General features: G+C 41.6%; 1 long non-coding RNA gene across 9 annotated transcripts; it reads right to left on the bottom strand.

Moving 5' to 3' along the window:
- Window positions 1–23,631, bottom strand: LOC114013094 (uncharacterized). 9 transcript variants are annotated; one of them, XR_008745920.1, is made up of 7 exons: window positions 23,485–23,631; window positions 11,070–11,235; window positions 10,582–10,670; window positions 10,189–10,368; window positions 9,471–9,633; window positions 3,711–8,184; window positions 1–3,629 (listed from the first exon to the last, which is right to left on the bottom strand). It is a non-coding gene; the product is annotated as an uncharacterized LOC114013094 (long non-coding RNA). The 9 variants fall into 9 exon arrangements; XR_008745923.1 differs by having other exon boundaries at window positions 1–2,446; window positions 4,599–8,184; XR_008745924.1 differs by having other exon boundaries at window positions 2,433–2,446; window positions 4,599–4,660.

Below are 23,631 nucleotides of genomic sequence, written 5' to 3'. Positions count from 1 at the left end.
GCTGCGAGACAAGGCTGTGGGTGACAAAGACAGCATGGCAAAGTGTATAAGGACTTTAAATATAAAGATGATAAAGCTGGCACATACCAAAACCTGGAAATCCCCTGTTCTAAGAGAGGAGCTCATTAACTGCCTCACAGATGAGCATAAAGCGTTTTGCAGCCCTGTTACCTACGGCCCGTCTTCTGTTCCCACAGATGCCACCGCTTACTGCATGTCTGGATTTCAATGTTGGTCAGGAGGTAAATCATCCATTTGTTCAGACTAACACTAGCTGAGCAAATAACCGTTTTTTTTTTCTTTTTAAGTAAAATGTCCTCTAATATGACATGGTTGATGTTTAACCTGCCCTACGTGCAGATGTGCTGATGTGCAATGGCTGCCCCACTCTCAAAGTCCAGTACCACGGGCTGGAGTTACAACCATGTTCCCCTCCTCCCCGCCCAAGCCTAATGCACAACCCAATTCCTACCTTTCAGGATTTGAAGTAAACCTTGCAAAAATTAAAATTAATTAATTAATTAATAAAATGTTCGTGGATACTGCAGAGGCTGGCAGTGGGGCACTTTCCATATCTCGCATCTCCCCACTTAGGAATTATGATACCCTATCAGCCACTGCGGCAAGTTTTAATCCCAGCAGATCCAAAGAACTTGCTGTATTCCTTTGCACCTCATTGCTTGTAAGGGCAGAGCTCCTTTCATCAAGACTTTTACAGCAAATATCATAGATTAATAAAAAGGTGAAAGAGCTCTGGTCCATTATTTATCCCTGACTGATATTTATTAGAAAAAAACAATTTGTGCTGGGCTTCCTTTATGGGTCTATGATTGCAGTAGCTGGGGGAAGTGGTAATTAAAAAGCTGTGATGTGTCCTATCACCTCAAAACTGGGCTTTAAAACGATGACAGGGTAATGAATGGTGAAGTCTAATATCCATATTAATTTCTCCGGGTGTTCACATGTGTGGCTCTGTGTTGTGTAGGTGGCTGGAAAGTTCAGGATGTCTGACAGCTCAGACACATTGCTGCTGGCAGAGCCCATCTGTCTGGTTAGCCTCAGCTGTGTGACATTAGCTCCGTCCGCATGCCAGCCCAAAGCACTGGGCTTGCCTCTTCCCATAAATCTCAGCCAGATTTCCTAATGAGCTGTTGCCACATGCACATCTAGAGTTAATTTTGATCAAGGAACACATTAAAGCAGTACATTAATTTTAAGAGTCGGCAGAGCCCTGCAAGTTAGATATGCCTTGAGTTTTACATATGGGTAAACTGAGGCACAGGTTCAAGTGGTCCAAAGTGAATTGTTAAAGTAGACTTGGTCTTTGAAACAAAGAATGTTGGTTCACGTTTGTTAGCTAACCTCGATTTCCCACTGAAAGCAAGAGCCGAAAAAATATTTTTGGAAGGTTTTGAAGAGTCAGAATATATTTTGTTGCCTGGCCTAGGTCTGCCCACCTTGTGCTGTGCCCCTGAGAGGACAGTCTTGGACTCCTGGCAGCCCGTGGCTGCCCCACCATTGCCTGGGATCCCTGGCAAGGCAAGTCAGACTCATCAGAAGTTACAGCCACAGCATCTACTTTATAGCAGGGATGAAGTGGGCTCACCTGATGGGAAGGGGATGAAAACTGCATTTGCATGTACGTTTCCTTAATTTTATACAAAATCACTTTGCAGGATAGACAGAAGGCATGCTCTGAAACCACATTTCTCCTGGTTACTTCTGTATATTATGTGTATCTCAACTCAATGAGGACACCAGCACCAGCAAGGTGTTCGCCCCAAGGGCATGGTTTCACTCCCTGGCTCCTTCCTATCTCACTTTGGCCTTTTGGCGTCAGTTGACGAAAGGCAAAGAGGGGCCATACGGGTTTCACTCACCAAGAAGAGATTTAGCCTAAGGTGAGACAAGAATGTTTCTTACCTACAAACTAATTCCTAATGAATTGAAAATGATCGTATATTTTTGATCACACTTCGAGGGAATTAGTACAGGCTATAAATAAATCCAAGTGGGATACTTTTGTTTTGTGATGTGAAAAATTCTCACTTTTCATTATTTTTCTTACCTTCAATCAGGAAGAGAAGTAATGAATCCAAATTCTAATTCCTTTCCTTCTCAGGATTTTTTTTTTTTAATACATTAAGTAAAATAATAGATAGTCTTGAAATAATTTTGTTTAAATCCAACACTTTCTTTTTGGCAAATCACCCTACATACTGATTTTTTTTTTTAATTTAAAGGGTATCAACTGGGAGATTCTAATAAATGCAAATGTTCTTCAAATTGATGAATTCAATGAAATCGAATTCTTGAATATGAACACTTACTTGATACCTTGCAATATAGACTTCCTATGCAGCTGGCGTTGCTGTTGTGAATGTTAATAATGCAGTGGTCCTTACCTCCGGTAGCATGGTTGGAAAGAGCTTTAGAATGTCTGCACCTTTCTTGGAGGAGAAACCACTTTAGTTTTGCAGGACTACATGCAATCGGTTGCATGTGCAAAGGAAAACAAGTACAGCTTAACGAACTTGGAAAAGCTCTGCCACTGAAATGCAAGCCTAAGGATTGTACTGGGCAGAGCTGCTGGTCTCCCTGAGCAGTGGGGTGACCCGACCACTGCCTATGGAAAGGGAAGAAGTGTCTCCGCTGTCCTTCCAACAGGACCTTCTGCTATCTAGGTGGTCCTTGGTGCTTCTTCAAAGCCTTTGATCCAAGTCTTATCCCAGCTTTGCTTTAGCAGTTGAAGAGTGCTGTTTCCTTGGCTTGTATGGCTGGAAGCCATGAAGGTTTTGGTTGGGAGACAACCCCTTGGCTGTTACGGGCTTAGGTAAGCATCCAGCCACTGCATCCAGCTACTTGTCCCACCCAAAGATACCTGCAGAGTGATACAGGAACATTTTGCAGATGAGGTGATAGTCTGGTAAATAATTGCAAAGCTACACATGTGAAAATTTGGAGAGGGTCTGTGAGGGTCATTTTGTCCATTAAACGTCCAAACAATTTTCAGTTTTTCTGCAGTCCCTTATTCTATGACCTAGAATGGCAAAATACTTAACAACTCCTCCTCTCCCCTCTGTTTAGTAGCCTACTTTTACAAGAAATCAAGAAAAGTCAATTCTAATGAAAAATGTACTTGTGCAATGACAAGGACTGCTGGTTTATGTTAATTCAACTGATCAGGCCATTAATGTCTCTACCCCTCAATTTGATATAGTTACTTTACTATGAGACAACATAATTTCTGTGCTCAGAACACATATAGAATTTAATTAGTGCTGGCACAGAACAGTAGCACCTTGAGTAAAAGAAACACTAAATTGCTTCATTTCTGACATAGAAAATCAATGCATTCCCTATTCAAACTTGAATTTTGTTTCATTATGCTTCTAAATAGATTTACAGGAGTCTATTTAGGATTTTAATATAGCTAGCACATTAAAAATTAAAATGCAGCCAGGACTGGGTCACTTACCCAGGTATCAAAGAAAATGCATCATCACGACTATGGAGTCTATTCATCCATTAAGTTCATGTACTTCTCACTCTTTTTGGTAGAAGTGATGTTCGGAGACTGACACAAAATAGTTCAACACCATCCCCAGCTCCAAAAAGTTTCCTCTTCTCTGAGAAAAATGAGAATTAATTGGATTGCCAGCTGCTGAGGTTGAAATGAGGACAGGGTAGTGGAAAGGAGCAATGGTTACCTGCCTGCTCATCTCCACAAGTCCCAGTTGTAGTAGGTTTCAAAATCGTTACTCCCCAGCCTGAGTCCCGAGTGTCAGTAAAAAACCGATGTGCAATGCTTTCTGGCTGGTCCTGTCCCAACTTTCTAAGGCCCAAAGCTAGTCCATGTGAACTGACAGGTTTTAGCACAAGATCACTGTTTGCCTATAAGAAAATCCAGGGTTTAATAAGACTTTTTTGAGGTTTGAATAATCTGGTTTCAGAGATGACGTGCGATGGACCCAGTTAATCCACAGCCCTAACTCACTTTCTTGGATATCGCAGGTTGGTTACACCTGACCACGAGCTATTCGGTCACAGCATCCTCCCTAAAAATCAAAACTCTTCAGCAGAGTGGAGCCCTCCCCGCTCGCTAGATGAATCTCAATTATATCCGAATGTAGCCTGAAGCAAATGTATCAACAAAGACAACCCTGTTAGACAGTTGGTGTTGCTTTAAAACGCACCCGTCTTACAAGGTCACTGTCTGTGTTCCCCCTTTTCTTTCCAGGAGCCACGCACAGGGTTGTTTTACTGCCTCACCAACAACATGCTGATTATTTTGTATTTTCTGAATACTTCTCTCAGCCTGTGCTGGTTTCTGATCTACTTTCACCTGCGGTTGAAGGGCATTGCACTGCTATATATTTTCATCAAGTCTTGCTGGAGTGCAGTTGTTTTCCAGTGTTCAGGTATCAAATGGATGCCTGTTCCTGCCCACAAGTAACCTTACAATATTGGAGAGAAATATATATGAATAGCAGAAATTTGAATATTCAGGGTAGCCTTCCAACCTTTAATGACCTTATTTTTCTATTTTAAAAAAATATGCATCATTTTCCCTTTGGTTTATTTCTTGAGGTGGCAACTTATCAAGAGAGCAAAGGGAAATGTGCATCCAGAAAAACAATCTTTCAGGAAATATGTTAGCCTGCAATAAAAGATGGTTAATAAAAATGTTGTTAGCTTTCTGAAATCTCCAGAGCTTGTTACACAATTTTTTGAACTTAAAAAGCCTTAATATGCTTCTTTTGGCTGTCAGTCAGTAGACAAGCAGATCCCAAGGAAAAAGCCCACGTATAGTGTAATCTCCTTGCCTGGACCACAAACCACGATGCTAGCTCATGCTCATTATGCCTATTACCTCATAAGAAGGCAAGAAGCATCTGTGAAAACTACCAGACAGCTTTGTGGCAACATGCCTTTTTTACCTTCATATTTGAAAGTCAGCGCAATTAAAGGATAGCTCTTTGAAACAGTAATGAGAACATTTGTAAGTGCTCGGATAGAAAGTGGGAGGAATTTGGGATCTTGACATACTCCCAGATTAGTGCAGAAACTTTCTGAGGAAACAGATTTGTCAGCAAATCCTCAGTTGCAGCAGATGTTTGCTGCGAAACGTTTCAGGTTTGATGAACTCCTCACGGATGGGAGGGAGGGTGTTCGTGGGCTGTGGTTACAGCAGGCTGGATGATCTCCCACAGGGACCGAACCCCAGTGTCTGTGCCTGGTGTGTTGCATGCGTTTGTCATCCTTACAAAGTGTGGCTGTGTGAGTGCTGCCCAAGTGACCGCAAAGATGCGGAGTCTATCCTGTGAACGCCTCCTCGGGCTGTGACAGTGTGTCTTAGCTGGAGAATGGTTCCCTGGAAAAGGAGTTGTATCATCACAAAATACAGGGAGAGTTCAGGCTACCTTAAGGCTCTTCCAATAATCTAAATATTTATATTCCTTGAATTATAGTGCTTAATCCTGCCTGTGTAACAGTCAGTAGAACTGTAATTTGTAAGGAATATGCTTCTTCCACTTCAGAGAACACATGCTTTTAGTTCATGTCTGTGTAAAAGATTAATTTACAGTAACAGACTGTTAACTGATGCTTCTGGAAAAATTTTTGGAGTTTTAATCTAATTGAAAATACCGTATTAAGTACTTTTCGTTCATCATTACAGAGTTTCCTTTAGGGCCTATAGATCTTTGTAGAACAAGAACAGGATTTAGTTTTAAGTAACAGACTGAGACATGATGAAAGCAAGAAGCAGAGGCTGAGACCTTAATTAAAACAGTTACATTTCAGAGAGTTATTGAAGAAGAAGGAGGTGCTAGGGGCTAGAGAGTAGCTATAAATGTTTTTCAAAGCTCATTTGTACAGTGAAACAGCCAATACAACAGCGCTATTATTCACCTTTGCCGTGTTAGTATTTGTGAAACTTCAAACAGGCTCAGAGCTAGGAGCACCCTGTCCAGGGGTGGTGGGCACATCAAGGAGCAGGGATGAAGGAATGGATGCTAGCAGCTAGAAGCACCGGAGCTCCTCTGAAGTCTGCTAACGCTTTTTGACCTTGCTAGAATTCATTTCACTTTGTGATCCTCTTGATTTCAGTGTAAGGTCGGTCAGCTGCTCTGCGCAGCCACTGCTGTGAGGAGGTTTTCATTTACTGTAGCTCCCTGTTAGAATCCGCTGACGCTTGGTGCCCGTGCCAGGCTCCACCGTGACATCCTGCGAGATGATGAGAAAGCAGTCTGCTTCCTTAGAGGTGAAGCAAATGCAGAGTGAAACCAGGGCAGTCAGAGCTGAAGAAAAGCTCAGCTTATCTGGTTCACAAAAAATCCTGAAGACTTAGGGTATTTTTTTGTTCCTTCTGATCTATGTATATGTTGTATCAGGATATATTCCCTGCTATAGGGATCAGAATTAGACCCTTCCAATCTGATTTATAATAATTTATATCGTTACAATCTATAAATCATTTAAAATCTTTAATTGGCAAGTAAATATGGCAGACAGTATCTGGGAATCATGACAGCAACGTTGTATGTCCTGCGGACATGTCTCCCTACTATACTTCTACAACTGTCTGTTGTGGAGGGGTCAGCTAGTTGCAGGCTCCTGGTAGAACAGGATTAGCAATAACTTGTTATCCCATGCTAGTAAGATCTTCGCTATCCAAAAATCAGAATACACCCTAAGATCTTTGGGCCTTCTATGTTTATTCATCTGAATGATGGTTTTGCCAAAAGCTCAGGATAGTCTCCTTAAAACATCGAGCGTTGATATGCCATGCAATTAAGAAGAGAGAGATGAAGGTTTCTTTGGGGAATTATCTGCTGAGTTATTGCCAGTTTTCCCTGCAGTTCTCTTGAGAGTATCTGAATTAAATATGATAAGAATTGATGAACTGTACTGGAAAACCCCTCAAGGCTATCAGATATTCATTTACAGGAGCAGAGGAAATAATTGTCCATACTATAGTTGTGTTTTATCACATAAATGATGCTTCAGAGACAGCTTTGTGTATGCCATCTCATTTCAAAGTTGGTTTGGGTTGTTTTTTCCCATTAGGTCACGTAATTTTTGGAAACTACTAAGAATTTAATTTTGTCACAGTCCTTTAGAGTCTTTTTTCTACAAATCTGCTACTAGTCCCCTATTAGGGGACTAATCTTTATATATGATGTGTGGGTGTGCATATATATAATATATATAAAAAGGAAGCATATATAGGATTAAATTTCCTACTTAAGATACTGACTCATTTAGATTTTTACATAACTTGTTCTCAAGGAGATGGTGGTTTTGGATTTAGGTGTTGGATTTTGGTTGGGTTTTTTAGTTCCCCTTGTTATTTATGAAGGCTTTAGTATATATTTTCACACTTTCTGATTCAGAATACCCAAACCTGTTTCTACACACAGAAGGTGCTTTTGCATGATGTCATTCTCGTGTATACAAAAACCTGACCGCCACCAAACACTGGTCCCATACTGTGGTGGGGTCACACATTGCCACAGGGATGTGGGTCTGAAGCAGATACCTGTAGCAGGTGGTTTTAAGTGATGGGCCTGATATGAAATTTATCTATGAAATTCTCCGAATCTGCAGTCAACCAGAAATATTATTCTCTGCATGTCACTAGCTCGTGAAACACATTTTACTCTGTTAGTAAAAAATCGTGTATCCAGCAAATATATTGGGATGGGTTGTGCAGAAACTTTTTTTCTATGCGTATAACTGCAGTAGTTTCTTAAACAAATGCTTTATGTTTAAGATGCCTGGTAACTCCTGCTGCCTTGGTGAAAGCTATTAATGAAGCAGTTACAGGACTGAGTCACTCAGTATGCTAAATGTTAGTATACTCCCACTCTAGACTAATAGAGGCACTATAGTTATTTAAGCATCTGAATTCAACAATAGTTTAAAATTGTACCCTAAAGTCCTCAGAATAATTTGGTTTGGAGTAAATTAATTTCTTTCTAGACTTAGTCAAAGCAATTACATTCAACTAGATGCTGTATTATAGCATAACATTTATCATCATTTAAGCACTGCAACGTACTAAAGAACTCAAACTTATCTTTATTTCCATGCTGGCAGTTTGGTGGTCAGGGTGGCTTTGTGTTCCCTAGTCTGTCTGCCAGTAAGGAGAAATGTGAAGTTCAAGGAGAATTTGAAGTGCTAACCCAAATGAGAGCAAAGAATAGGTAGACCCAGATGGATATGGGGTTTGTTTAGAAATAAAGTTTATAACACGTACCTCTCTTTTTTACAAGGATGCTCCTAATTGTAACAGAACATGAGTTAATACAAAACCTTTTCTCCTGTTCTTCTTTATTTACAATTTTTCTGTATGGTTCAACTTCCAGTAGGATGCAATTGTCATTTTTTGCTGATGTTAAGTCTGATTTGAATTAAGGTGAGCATTGCCTGTACACGCCTCCGTTGCTGTATAAAACCGTATGAAGACAGCTGCTCAGACTTTGCAAATGCTTGGCTGTGCACCCCCTGGAACAGGGTAGTCACTTGTGACTTCTTGTGTCTGCAGGCTGGGCTAGTGACCTGGGCAAGAGTTTGTGTTCTAAGATACAATAATCCAGCCAGTCTACTAAGGCCATGTATAAGAAAAGTTATTTGCTATGGAGGTTACATGAAGGTCCAAAGTGAGGACTTCGCTAACACTAATGGGCACATGTACTTTCATAATCTGTTTTCTGTTGTGAGGTGTTTACAGGCATTAAGGCATTATTCTGAAAAAAATCAAAATATTTGAAGCTCAGTTTGAAACAGGAGGATGTCTGTTGTGAAACATCCAAACCTTCTGTCCTCTCTGTTGTACCAAAAGTTGCACTAAACTTCAGTTAAAGAAATAATGGGTATGCTGTCATCATACAATTAAAACAAATAGAAAACTGCTCAATATTTTTTCTCATTTTAACTAACAAAATCTAATGGTGATTTATGCCTTTCCGCCTTTATAATAGACAGAATAGGGATTTATTGTAATTTGTAGCTTTTATTTTTAACTCTAATTGCAGAACATGGTTGTTCAGAGTTACTAGCTGTTGTATTTTAGGTCAAACTCTGGATTTTTTTTCCCCCATTAATCCAATAAGGAGAAAGAAAAAGCATTTCATGTCACAACTAATACTTGCTTGTTAACATGCCATTATTATAAAGCTTTCAATTTTTTGTTCAGTAGATAATGCAAAATGAGGCAGAAGCAAATTCAATTTCCAGTCAAAGCAGATTATGCGAACTCTTCGGTAGGATTTGACTTGTCTAATGAAAGACTCCACAGACCATCTAAGACTTCAGTTATTCTGCAGTAAATGCAGGACACTGGAAATCTGTGTTTTGTAGATCCACAATTAATTTTACAATTGCAGTTAGACTGCATTGGCATATGTTACCAGGATGAGCAATTAAAAAAAAGTTTGCTATTGTGTAACTTTCTGGTGTATTACCTTCTCTTGGTGCCAACCTTCAGATAGAAATCTAGAGGAGAACATCTCTGTGATTTTCCCAGGCCACCTCTTTCATTTCAGTCTTGCTGTTAAGCTTCTTTGAAATTCTGATTTCTTCCTCTCCATACACCTTGGAAGTGCTTTAGCTTTTTCACTGTTACTCCTGTTGCATTGATGTCAAAGGATATAAAAGCTTCATTTAATTTGCCCTTTTCCTTCATTTGTTCATGTGAGCCAAGTAAAAAGTGTTAAGACTCTTCATTAGTCACTTTTTAAAGAAAGGCTTTTTAAGGGATTAACATGCAGAACAACACATGCTTTAATGTGCATCCTTGTGCTAACAGAGAAGGTAGTTTTTAGTTATTTTAACCTCTTTTTTCCTCCTTAAGATTGCTGCTGCAGCATAAAAGCTCAAGCTTAGGACTGTATAGTCAGGAGAGAGCTGCCTAACACACAGAAGTAACAAAACCTCTTTTACCCACATGGCTGTTTAGATTCAGTCAGAGAAAAAGTCCTCTTCTCCATCCCAAGTCCTTATAATAGGCATGGAAGGAAAAGACACATTGTGGCTGCATGTGAAATATTTGGAAGACTGACGTGAACGTTCCCGCAGAGGGATACTTCTGACTAGGGGCTGGTGGTGAACTCGGAGCAGGGCTGGGCAGTAGGTGTGTTTCAGCCTGCAGCAAGATTTTAAAGGGTCTGAAATCTTACGTACCATGTTCTGAGTACCTCTTTGGAACTGTTGCTTCCCTGTGTGAGCTGAATAACGAGCACCCATCCAGCCATGGATCAGCCTCCAACTGCATGTGAGTGCTGGACGCCAGGCTGCAGAAAAGAACTTCTCTTGGCATTTGAAAGTATTCACATCAGGGTCTCTGGATTTGGTGTCTCTCTTCTAATAGTGTCAGACATTAGCATAAAAATGATGCAAGTGTTGCCCAGAATTGCCTTTGTATTACTACAACAAGCCCCTCTACTGACAACCTGTCACAGTAACCTACACACCCGCTCTTGAGGAATGGCAGATCTTCCTTCTGCTTTCACAGACACTCTGAGATGTACAGACTTAGCAGCTGTAGTAGAAAAACAAAATTAAGAAATGACACACCTCTCATCTGAATATTCATCTTCATAATCCAGCAAGGCAGTCCCTTGTTGGAAGTTTTCTAGGAGTACTTGCTTCATTTAGCTGTCCATCTGTTTAAGGAATGTGAGAGGAAAATACGATTTGATCTTTAGAGTCACTGCAACTATAGCTTTATTAACTTCAGTGGAGTCATAATTATTTGTCAAATAGGAACAGGCTTTGCTTGTGAGAACATCTGTGCTAAGTGGATGGTTTTAGTTTTTCAGGGTTTACCATGTTTGAGATTCTTCCTGCCCTACACCAGGAAGAACATGGAAGGATTAAGATGTGATCCCTCAACACCTTATAGCAACACTTTCTTACTTAGGGGCCCTTAGCCTCTTCTGAAGAATAAAGTCTTTGAATCCACTTCCAAAAGCTGTGGCAAACCCACAGCTTTCTTCTACATCATACTCTTCCCTTTCTTTTTATATTTATTGCACAGTTGTATCAAAAGAAAGTCCTTTTACCTTTGTATTGTAGAGTGTGCCTCCATCTACCTCCCTCAGGAGCAGGATGGAGCCTGAGACCTGATGAAGGCAACAGGGTTAAGGACTCACCCGAGCCCTCAGAGGTGCTGACCGCTCACAGATCTCATTTCTTGTGAAAGTGGGTTGTGAGCCATCAGTGTAGGATCTAGGTCAAAGAAAATTAGAAACTCCAGTGATTTTAAGACAGCAGAGAATGTACTCTGAACCACTGAAAATGATCTTTCAAACCAGTGTTCTTAAATATGTGAATAAGACTCTTTCTCATTCCTAATGAGGGGTGAAACACTGGGAGATTAAACCAGGCATTTATACCAGCGAGCTCTCATAGCGTCTGTCCAGAGGAAGGTTGCAGACCCCACTGTACAAGCGTGCTTTGCGTTGATTCAAGTAGGTATCTAAGCGTGCACATCTTTCTGTTCGCTTCAGCTGCAGTGTGGGTCCTCCAGCCAGGGGGGTGGGATGGCTTCTATCTCTTGGCCATCACTTTCCCTCCAGTGAAAGGTTTCCTGCATCCGGCAGTTTTCTGCTGGCAGCTGCATACAGAGCCAATGCCAGGCTGCAGTGTATGGAGCCAAATAAATAAAATTCAGCACTCACAATGATGCAAAGAATATCAAGTCTGGCAGAACGCTGGCTGCGTATTGCAAATGGTCTCTCTCAGACGGTCATTACTTAGCCGGCTGGGTCCGGGTTCTCCCTGTTAGATTTCGTGCTTGTAGATTTATTCATGTTGCTGTTTCTTATTAAAGGCAATGCCCTGAGAGGATATTAAGGTCTCGTTTGACCACAGAGCTAAAATATAAAGCTCCAAATTCTCCTCTCCATTGTACCTAATTAAGGAATCTCATTAACCCTCTATGTGGATAGATTGAGAGGATGTCTTCTTTCTGCAGGCTGCTAATAGGTTTTCTGGTAGAACAGCACGCGTACTGGAGCCCGGGTATTAGGTGCGGTGCTGGACGTACTCTGCCAGCTCGTGGCAGTGACCTTTTCTTTTCTTGTCTGTTCATCCTGAGACACTTCTCTGAACTAAACCTAGTCCTTTAGGGTTGATTTTTCTCTTTTCTCACTCTACTTCTGCAGTGCTGTCAGTTCAAATGCTGGGAAACCAGTTGCCTAATCTAGTGGAATTTTCTGGAATTCAAAGGGCTGAGGATCTGCTGGGTGGTGGTGGTGAGGAAAAAATCCTGGATCAGTTTCCTCAGCTGACTACGTCCAGGGATAACTGGACAAACAAATTCAGCACAGTGCTGGTTATAATTTTTCCTGCATGTCATCCCTGCACCACAGAAAACGTAAGGGTGTATGTAACAGGGTGGTCTGTACTACACCAGTGACTCTGCCAAGGTTAGAAAGTTGTCCACTGATCCATTTGTCAGGAAAGCAATGTTCTGGTCGTTTCTTATGTTCAGCTCTCCTGTCTGGGGGCTGCTGAAGAAAATCTGGACAGCAATGAGATGATAAAGGACGTGCTGCTGAGCATGGTGCAGGAACATTGCCCAGCTTCTGCAGGGAGCGGGCTCCAGCCCAGCAGGGTTGACCGGTTCCCACCCAGCACTAACCTGCTACATTGATCTGCCTTCAGCGCTCCCACTGGGGGGGGCTCCCCTGGGGTCCCCAGCGCTGTGGCACAAGGGTGGGTGCAGGGCCAGGCACTCCGTGTTCAGCAGCCTGCCTGTGCCAAGAAACCTCACCAGCACACCAGGTGCCGGGAGCAGATGCGGAGGTGGTGGCTGTGTGTGGAGTCCCCTTGGGGCTGGCAGGGTGGAAGCCAAAAGCCCAGATGGGCTCACACTGAGCGGCGCAGGGGGGCTGCCACGGGGGTTTGCTGCAGGAACCAGAGCTGGGCAGCAGGGATGGGGAGCTGCTCCACCAGGCGCTGCGTGGCTCAGGCTGCCGAGTCTGAGGAGGCGCAGCAGTAGGAAGGTTGTCAGATGGACTTCTGTGTGGGCAGATGAGGATGGGCAGATGGCCAGAAAGAAAGAGGAGTCGCAAACACCCCACATAGTTAAAAGACCTGATCTGTATTGGAATCAGAGCATGGAAACTTCAAAAGATGCTCCTGAATTCCTGTTTGCTAAATGGCTGTGGCTGAATTCTCACCCTAAGCTGCCATGAGGATTTGTGTGTTATGAAGGACACTGTTTGCCTGGCCTTTCCCTCAGCAGATGGGGAGCTGATGCTGTCGAAGTGGGCTTTAAATAATGAAATGGAAAGCAAAAGGGGAGGAAGAAACAAAGCTGCACTTATTTAGCACAAAACCAAGAAGCTGAGCAAACTGAAGCAGTGGAAGGGCATGAAGGGAAATTATTTCATTTTTTGTTCTCAATGGAGGAGAGGAGCTGAAATATTTACAAATGGGCTGTTTGAACTAGCCAGTGTTATTGAAACCTGCTGAGAAGATTCACATTTTTGGACTGCTATAAAAATGCTTGTATTCCACTAGGCAGAGCAGACTGAACAAAACAGCAGGCAAGAGTGGCTGCCAGTTGGTAGCAAATCTGGAGCACTTGCTGATTCATATTTATATAAGAAAGCATGAGACAGGGTTGTCTGCTGCAGACCACCATAATACCTGTGTTAGTGTTTGAAGAGGGCCCCTGCAGTCAATATTTCTAGTTCAACCCCCTGCCTACATGAGCCTTCCTGTTCACTCTTCCCTGGGTCCTCACTGTTACCAGCCCTTTCATCCTTCATGCTAATGGCCGCAGGTAACTGTTGGGATGATTCATGTGTATTACGCCTCAAGGAGAATATGCTACGAAGTAGAAGGACTGTTTTCCAATCAATGATGATAAGCAAGAATCAATCATGTACCATAACCTGCATATATCACAGAAAGGGACATATATTGACCAATGCTCATGGCCTGAACAATATGCTGGCTTATTAATTTTCATGAGTTTTTTCCAAAGATGCATTAACTTGGACAACACAAGGTCACCGTGCAGAGAGCTGGACAAGCACTGCAAATTATTTTGCACAAATTTAAAATAATTCTTTTAGGCCCTGATCATCCTTCTGCATTGTTAATCTCCACAAAACCCTGAGTGGTCAACTTTACTCCTTCCAGTAGCTTTGCATATGTTGTTTGTAGCAACCTGCAGAGCTGGTTCCTCAGAGCATTTTGCATAATCATAAATGCCAGCAATGATACTGGAGAAACAATAGCACACAAATTACACAATTAATGAAGGCACCTGGGAATATAAAAATACCTGAGGGACCCTTTCACTGAGTTGAATAAGGGAGGAAAAAAGTCACCTTAGCTATCACAGTGAAGCACTAAGCGATTATGTTTAAGTGAAATAGCAAGACTGGTATTCAGATAAAACTGTTCCCCTGTGGCCTTTAAATCTATGGCCTTTAAATCATTTTCTTGCATCCATTGAGCTATTCTGAGGTGCATTACCTGTGCAAGGTTCTATTAAATGACCGGGAAAGATCAGTGTAATTTTTCCTAGTGATCCTGCATATTTACTGTGCAAAGGACAGCTCTGGCACAGCGGAGAGAGGATGCCCGGCAGCAGCGTGCTTTCTGGACCAGAGCTGGCCTGCAGGAGGATGGTCTCTTACAGAGAGAGGTTTGGATCGGTTTGTACCTGCCCATTTTTTCCTTAGTAGAGTAAGGTAAAGCCAGAATTGGGCTTATTAAGTAGCTTTTCCTTCTGTTGCCTTGAACTTACTTTTATTATAGGCAATAATGTTAATTGGAAGAAAAATAGCAATAAAGAATATACAACTTTATCTAGAGAATCTCTGCAAATCCAAATCATTGGCTGCCTCTGTAACCTGATAGGCACAAAAGGCAGATGCCACATCAGCTTTTACTCTAACCATTAAAGTTTTATGTCTTTAAACTATCCAAACTGGACTAATTGGTTATGTGTATTATTTTGCTGGCTAACATAATACATGCCTCATACTTACATGATAGTATCATTGAACTTAAAAATTTCTTAAAGATTGGATTTGCAAGAATTCTGGGAAACCCAGGCTTACTTAACTAGTGTATTAAACCTACAGCATCCTAATTGCCTAATTTACAAATATTTCAATCCTGACATATAAATGCACTACAAGGTTAATTGCTCTTCTTAGTCAATTAGGAGGAAACTTACGCTCTTTATTATATAAAAGTAAGCCGTTATCACATTCTACATTTTTATATCCAAGGTTCAATAATGACAAAACTTTTATCTCAACCCTGCAAAACCTTTATTAGTTTCTCTCTGAATGCCCATTTCTTCACAAAACCCCAAATCTCAGTATCTCATCCATGTATATTTGCTCTGTGATTCCCAAGTGTTATTCTTAGGTAGGCTTTACATAAAGTTTCCGGGTGTCCTGCTTTGGCTCTCTTTTGTAAGCTTTTGTATTTCTACAAATGCATCCTCTCTACAGCTGCTGGCTCAGCTGGATGTTTAAAGGTAGTTTTTACCTTGTAGATCAGAGATGGAGCTTCTGAGAGATGCTTTTCTAGCATCTGTCAGACTCTTACCTTTTTCCCAAAATTGAGATGTTTCACAGTATACCTGTTTTATTTTTTTAGTTTATTTTGTTGTGGTTACTCCAATGTTTTGACCAGATCAAAGGGAGTGTTTTCGAGATATTGGAACACAGCATTGTAATTTTTTTTAAATGACCTTTCAATGGGAAAGTATTCTATATTGAAAAAAAAAAAAGTCAAAATTGACATAATACTGAAACAAATTTTGAGAAATTTCTCTCTCAAAAAAATTTCAATCTTTTTTTTCTGTGCTTCTCTTTTGAACAAGTCTACACAAAAAAATCTGGAAATTAAAAGTTTCCCTGGAGATAAAAATTCCATTTCCTTCTCAGATTTAGTAAAAACCAGTGATTTCAACCTTTGGTTTACAGGTCACGACGGGGTATATGGATTCTTTCTGAATAATAGTGAAATAACTAATAAAAACTGGGCTATTACTGGCAGACTGAACTGCATTATACCAGTGCCTGTCCCTCAGCTGCAAAACTGTAAGGTTTGCAAATTTAAAACGTAGTATTCTTCCATCTCCTGAGGCAACAATTCCTCATGATATGTTCCTATACACACTAGCAGATGCTGGAACAAATAACTTGTAAGTAAATGGTGGATGCTGCTGAAAGCCTTTGATGCTGCACACTTATTACCGTCAGTGTCTGCTTTTTGTCATTGTTTGTTTAGTGTTCAGAGGGTTTATGTCATATCAAATCATCCTGCAATAGCTGATAATGTTTTTGTTTAAGTAGGTTAACTTGTCTAAATAATGAAATACTTACAGATCCTTTGACCCAAACTCAGCTGAACACAGATGGGCTGTCTGTGATGAAAGCAGGAATCAATAGGATATTCCAGCCTGAATAAGTCAGTGAGTCAGATTTCATCTTCCTTATGCTACAGCTCTCTGATCTTTATCACTTCTGAAATAATGTTATGCTCAGTTCATATCCTAAAGAAAAGAAACGTATTTTTCCAGTCCACCTTTTTAGCAAAGGTCATCCTGTTGTGCTGCCTAATGCCCTCCGAGTGTTAATGGGTTAGAGACATTACTAAAATAGCTGTCACTTTGCATATTAGTTCCCTGTACGTTGTATGCTCATCATTATTTAAGTTTGCTGTTGGGGGATAGGAAGGGAAAGTACAGAACTGTCAAATCCAAATTTTTTGTAATACTGAGAGATTTAAAGGAAAAAAGTCATCTTCATACATTGGAACAGATTGGGGGGGGGGGGGGGATCTGGCCAGGAAAACTCACCTGGCAGAGGGTTTTCAGAGTGGAAAAGAATGTCTGTGTGTTTTGTTTCGTCTTGTGGTAAATATTCAGGGCAACCGTTCCCCTGCCGGGAGCAGCCCAGGGCAGGTGTGGCACAGGCAGCAAGTGCCCCGCGCTGTGGCGTGTGGGCTGCTCGGGTCTCCCATCCCTCCGCTGGGTGAACCAGGCGTGGACCACACTGTGCTAGAGAGAAGGCAGAGCCCTGATCGTCTGCCGAGCCAACAGAACGGGCTGCTGCCTCAGAACTGCACATTCCCCATCACTGTATTTTTCCACGCTCCACTGAGAGTCTGCAGACAGTCTCCACTCATATTTAAATGGGAGCCCTGATCCTCTTCAGACAGCTTTAGGAAAAAAGCGTTTAGGTCTCTAGCTTCGGATCAGCTCATATTAGCGGGTATAGAGAGCAGCCTCCTTGATTTCATTATTCTGTTTAAAAAAAGCACCTCTGACTCTACTTGCATTGAATGTGCTTATGCTTTCTAATTTTCACTGTGATTTGATCTGAACAACTTATCCCTTCAGTCAGCCTGCACTCCCCTTGAAACAAAAGAGAAAAGCTCCAGAAAGGTTTGATTCCCTGACACTCCCACAGTTGGAAACATATTTTTAAAGGGTTTTCCTGACTATTGTAGGGTCAAAGACAGGTGATGTAAATTGGAACTGACTGGAAGCAACTAGAATCTCGGTCAGGACTAGGAGTGGCCTTAAGAATCGAGTAGATAAACCTTCCTGAACCTAGAGAAGAGGGAATGAAACCCTGCATCTTCACCTTTGCCTTTCCTATATATCTGGGTATGTCATGCTAAAAAAAGAAATATGGTCATCAGAACAGCAAGCGCCCTTACAGGGCATTTCACTTCGTCTGGGATACTCAAAAGCATTTCTCAGGCCAGAGCCATGACCCAGCAGCAAGCACCATGGCATGATTTCTGTGCCAGTTTCGTGAGTGTTTAGACCAGAGAAATGCTGCATTTAGCAAATATAGCCACAGGACTCAGTGCGCTATTTGCATACCTAATCCACAGTAATCAACAAATGCAATCCAATATCATTGCTCCTGGTGGTTTCTACCAACCACTTGTACGGAGCAAAGGGCACAGCCGTGCTCTCTGGCGCTTTCTTCCAGGCGGTGATGTGCCCTATGAAGCCGTTTGTAAGCATGAGGTGGGTACTGAGAGGAGTTCCGCCACCACCTTGGTACGAACTACCCGTTCAGCACTACCTTCCCACACAAGCTGCAGCCTGTTGTAATTGCTCTAAGCACGTGCGTGTATCACCACGAGAGCACTGGTCCTGTCCCTGACTCAGTGCACACCTGAGACCCCACAGTCACTGCGGGGGCTCTGTGACCCCTCTCAGGCATGCTGACATGCCAGTGCTGCATGCGCTGCCTGTGCCTGGCGGCTCTTCTTTTAGCTCCTCAGTGTATTTGTATTCCTGCACGTAACTTGGCTGTACCAACATTTTCCTGAAGTAATTTCAAATGCAGTCAAGTCTCTACAATGCAGATTGCAAGAAAATTCTCTTTCATGTCTGTTGTATGGAGGCTTGCTATTATCCTGTAACATTTTATTTATATATTTCATGCGCTGTTTCTAAAGGGCTGTCAAATAACTGTCAATTATTTATTCATATCAGGTGGAGCAGATGTAGAGAAACTGCCATATCCAAAGTTAAAGAGCACTATCTCAAAACTTTGTAGGAAAGAAATAATTCAGATTTTAATAACCTTACCTTTTACTCATGTGTTTTTTTCCATTTCTAAGGTTTTTTGCTTGGGTTGATTACCATACACATTGCTGTAGGTGATTTTGTTTGAAGGTAGTTGAGTGAAAAATAAAGATTAATCTTGACTGAATTTTTAATCATGTTTGCAAATGAATTGCAGCAACCAAATACCAACTGGTGTGGAAATGCATTTATTAAGAACATATGGAATCGAAAATGAGCTGCTTGGTAACTTTACCAGCTCAGCAAGCTCCTTATGACTTGTTCCATAAAATTATTCATTTGGTAAACAATGGGATTGTCTTTAAGTAAGCTGCATTGGGGAAACTTTACATGTAGCAGTGTGTGATGATACAGGGGGAAAAGAACCAGAGATGGGGGACTGAGCAGCAGGGATGGGAGGCTGGGGAGACTGTTCAAACCTCTGTTCGTTCATAGGCTTCCTGTGGTAGCAGATGCCTGCTTTCTATGCTGCAGCTTATTTGTATGTAAAATGGAGAAGAGGGGCACTGGTAGGTGTCACGTGATGCTCCATCATCTCCTGATGGAGGACCCAAAGCTGATGTAAAATGTATTTGAAAGGACTGAATGAAGTAGCACACAGACAGCTGGGCTGATGCATGTGGCATGAAGATCTGCTTTGTAGCAGTCCTTCAAATCCCTCGCTATAAATTGACATGCCCGGTGTTCCCGAGGGTCCAGGGGGACAGATTTGTCTCCTACCTGTCATCCCTCCTAGGAGCAGCTGCCAGCTGCCTCCAGCTGCCTCCCTCTCTCTCCTGTTGCACCGTTTCTAATGCTATTCTTTGGGTACATGAAGTGCTATTGATTCACTTCAACCATTGCTGCCTGCCCAGTTTCACTTCTGTTAATCCTTTTTCAGTACAAAGGCTCCAAGTACTCCCCTGGATTGTGGTGCAATCTCTCTTAACATTTCCCAGCAGCATGGGCTGATGGATTGTCTTTTGGGGCACTAACTTTCCATGATGTTACTCTGTCATGTTGTACAGAAGAGCTAATGGTTTTGAGAATTCTTAAGGATAGTTTTGGTTAGATGCTGCTCCTATTGAAGTTGGTATGATGTTGTTAGTGATTCAAAGGAAGCTCAGTACTTTTATTAACAAAACCTACTTCTAAATTTTGACTCATTGTAGCCTGCTCAGATCAGCATATACCATCAGCCTGCAGCTTTTATCTGTTTTCTCAAACGTTGGCATCTCGGATAAAATGTTTGAGTCTATTCTTTGGTTTTCTACAAGCCAAATCCAGCTGACTGAAGCTGGCAGGTCTAATCTCAGTTTCATTGCTCCATCCTTACTTAGAAGGTTATAAATTCTTCGAGTTAGGAAAATAAAAGTCTTCTTGTAGCAGTTTATCTCTTCCTGAAACATTCAGGACTGGCTACTATCAGATCAGAGTAAGAAACGGTTTAAGCCAGTCTGTGATGACAAGCCCCGTACTCTTCCTGCCCATGCTCCTAAGGGGCGCGTAGTTTGGGATCGGGTTGTGTTGTGGTTTAACCCCAGCCAGCAACCGAGCCCCATGCAGCTGCTCACTCCCTCCCCCTTTGTGAGATAGCAGGGAGAATCAGAAAAGTGAGAAAACTCATGGATTGAGATAAAGACAGTTTAATAGGTAAAGCAAAAGCCGCAAATGCAGGCAAAGCAAAGCCAGGAATTAATTCCCCACTCACCACAGCAGGCAGGTACTCACCCATCCCTGGGGCTGCAGGGCTGCAGCATGTGTCACGGTGACTCGGGAAGACGAACGCTGTAACTCTGAATGACATCCCCACACACCCAGCCCCCTTTTCTTCTTCTTCCCCCAGATTTGTGTACTTAGCATGACATTCTGTGGTGTGTAATGTCCCTTTGGCTAGTTGGGGTCAGCTGTACTGGCTCTGCTCCTGCCTGGCTTCTCGTGCACCTGCCCACTGGCAGAGCACGGGGAACTTGAAAAGTCCTTGATTTAGAGTAAGCACTACTTAGCAACAACTAAAACAATGTGTTATCAACATTATTCTCACACTAAGTCCAAAACACAGCACCATATCAGCTACTAAGAAGAAAATTAACTGTATCCCAACAGAAACCTGGACAGGTTGGTTTTGGCTTCTTTTGTTTTTCACACCACCACCACCCCGCCTGAAGAAAACATTTTGGGAGAATTTTTTTCTGGTTTCATTTTAAAATCACCACATACCCTTGCAGTGTTCATCACTTTCCCTGTATTATTGTTGTAGACAGTGTTAAGATCCTAGCTGATTGAGTTTATTGATTTCTGAGTGATCTCTTGAGTGTTATTTCACATTCATGTTCTGTCAGCATTGTGTAGACAGCCTGTGTTAGAGAATTTTGTATTTATTATACATGAAACTACTGCTCTGCAGACTTCCAATTTCAAGGCATTGAATGGATGTAGGAACACAAGGGACAGTGCGCACTGTCTCTCTACAAGGCACTTTTTATTTGAATACTTCCGAAATTAAAGAAAGAAAATTTGGAAAAGTATATTCAAGGCAGATTTATTTCTTATTTTCTACAGTAACTAAGTCACATCTAAGAGCACAGCCCCATACTGCTTTGGAAGCTTACGGGAGGAAGAAAAACAAAACATGCTGTCCTGAATTCTTTGTGCAGGCTACTTTTTTCCATAAAAACCTTTCATGCTTTGTTACATGTAACAAATCGGTTTTTGTATCCTCTAGATCATTTTTTTCTAATTAACATTGGTATTTGAACTCTTGTTTCTGAGCTAGGTACTAACTCCAGAAGCCTACTGCAAACCTTGACCTGCTTTGCTCCTCTCCGAAGCTCTGCAATAACATTTTATGAAGACACGTTTGGAAGTTTCATTGTGATATTCTAGGCTGGCCATCATCCTGATGCCCTACAGCAATGCTACAGCTTACTGGGATACCTTTCCCTTCCCACTTGTCTCTGAGCTATTTTAGGCAACAGCCAGTTAATCCTTTTCTCTAGTAATACCCCTCAAAGGGTTTGCCCTGAGCGGTGATGTTGCACTCTCTCTCAAAGGATGCTCTTACAATGCAGTGACCAAAATGTCTTATAAAACCAACCCAGAAGTACTTTAGGCGTAACGTTACTACTACTTTTCCACAGACCTTGACGTTACCGAGTCAATGCATGCCAGACAACATTGTGTCTATCAGCATGATGTTCATTCAACTTTCCTCACTGCGTCATTTCATAAAGCAAGTTTTAAGAAATGCCAGGAAATTGTAAATGTTTGAAATCAACAGAATCCAACAATCTTAAAAAAAAAAAAAAAGACAAAAAAAAAGGTGCGCCAGTTTTAATTCTTAACATCATGCATAGTTTGCACGTTTTTCAGTGGGACTCTTGGGGACATAGGATGGGTCTATATCAGTCGGCAATTGCCCAGCCTGGACTCCTTAGAAGTCTAATGCCCTTCATTTTCCTGCTGCTTAGTTGATGATAATGGCCACCAGGAGCAACGTTTTAGAGGGAAAGGGAAGGGGAATTGTGTTAGACCTCTGGCAAAATGCTCTTCAAGGGAAAAACCTCAGATTACCCACTTTGAATGAGCAGAGAGCAATCACAGAAATCTATTAAAGTACATTTCTCACATATCAAGTTGGGTTGGTTTTTTTTTCATTTTTTCCATATCTAGTGGTTTTTTCCTGCTTATCCTTGGCTGTGAACTTCAGTCTCTCACATGATGTAAACAGCAGCTAACAAACCAAGAGCTACATCTATCTTATCTGTCATTAGCTTTCAGCTTTCCCATCTGCCGTCAAACTGGGCTGTGGGTCCTGGAAATATCACTCTAATCTGTCAGCAGCTTACTTCTGTGTCTCTTAGTCACTCAGTCCAACCTCAGATTGGTATTTATTTGTTCCTATATAATGACATTTTTCTTGCATTCTATGAAATACCATATCTTTCTGCAGTGAGTCTTGTTGGGGTTTTTGTTTGTTTGTTTGTTTTTTTCCTTGCTATGGCTGTGCTGCAATTTGCGATGAGTCAACTTTAAAAAGTTGGCTCAGGTTCCCTGGAGTTCAGAGGTTTCTCTGCCTTTAGTGAAAACTATAGCCCCATGACACTACCCAGAGGGGAACACGATCATGCACTTACAACCACAGTTTTCCTGTGTATCTGTTTTGTTTTAAATATTATTCCCTCATTTTACAGTATGCAGATCGCTTAATTTAATTTTCATTGGCAGTTGTTGAAACTTAGTATATTTTAGTACCTCCTAATAGTATTTGGTAACGTTCTTTTTTAAAACTGATGATTGAAAATCTTAATTTTAATATAATTGCATAATGCTAAATTGTGAAGCTGTGCCAATTTACTGGGATTTGAGGCAGCCGACCCATTTTTGCTTGTTTAACTGATTTCTTTCTCTGGTAAATGAAGGTTCAAATAACATTCAGGATGACAGAGGCAAATCACCTACAAAAACACAATGCTAGGTGATTTTAAGTTGTGGTTTGATAAAAGTCCCAGGGTATGGCTACTGCATGACAAGCTATTATAATAGACGTGAGTGAGGTCAAAGGCAGAAAAACCAATGATTAAGATGTATTGCCACAGAAATGTGAAATCTTTTGGGATACATGCAATCTTGAACTAAATGCCAATAAATGTAACAAAAAGAAGACAAGATACGTGTTAGAGAGATGAATGAGGAGGATTCGTGGGCTCAGGAGGTATGTGGAGAGCGTTCAGGAAAAGAGGATTCTTGTGACAGTATGGTAGACCTTTATCCAGCAGTGTAACAGGCAGTAATATCGGTCAAAACAGATACTGCAACTAGAAAAGGACATTGTTTTCTCCTCTATCAGGAGAACAGAAAATAACAGCCTCAGCTCTGCCAAAATCAAAACAGCTAACACTTACTAGTGTCGACACCTTTGCTTCTGTCATGAAGGGCACTTGTGCCGTTTCCTCATGCCTTCTTTGTTGGTTTTGCTGTGGCATAAATGTTGCTTGACGGATCTGAGGTAGTCAAGTGCAAGGAGAACCGAGCAACTAATGATATCTGGG

This window comes from Falco peregrinus, chromosome 2 (assembly GCF_023634155.1).
Source record: "Falco peregrinus isolate bFalPer1 chromosome 2, bFalPer1.pri, whole genome shotgun sequence".
In the NCBI taxonomy this organism is placed as follows: domain Eukaryota; kingdom Metazoa; phylum Chordata; class Aves; order Falconiformes; family Falconidae; genus Falco; species Falco peregrinus.
Note: the sequence above shows the minus strand (reverse complement) of the source record. Positions and strands in the feature narration are given on the sequence as shown.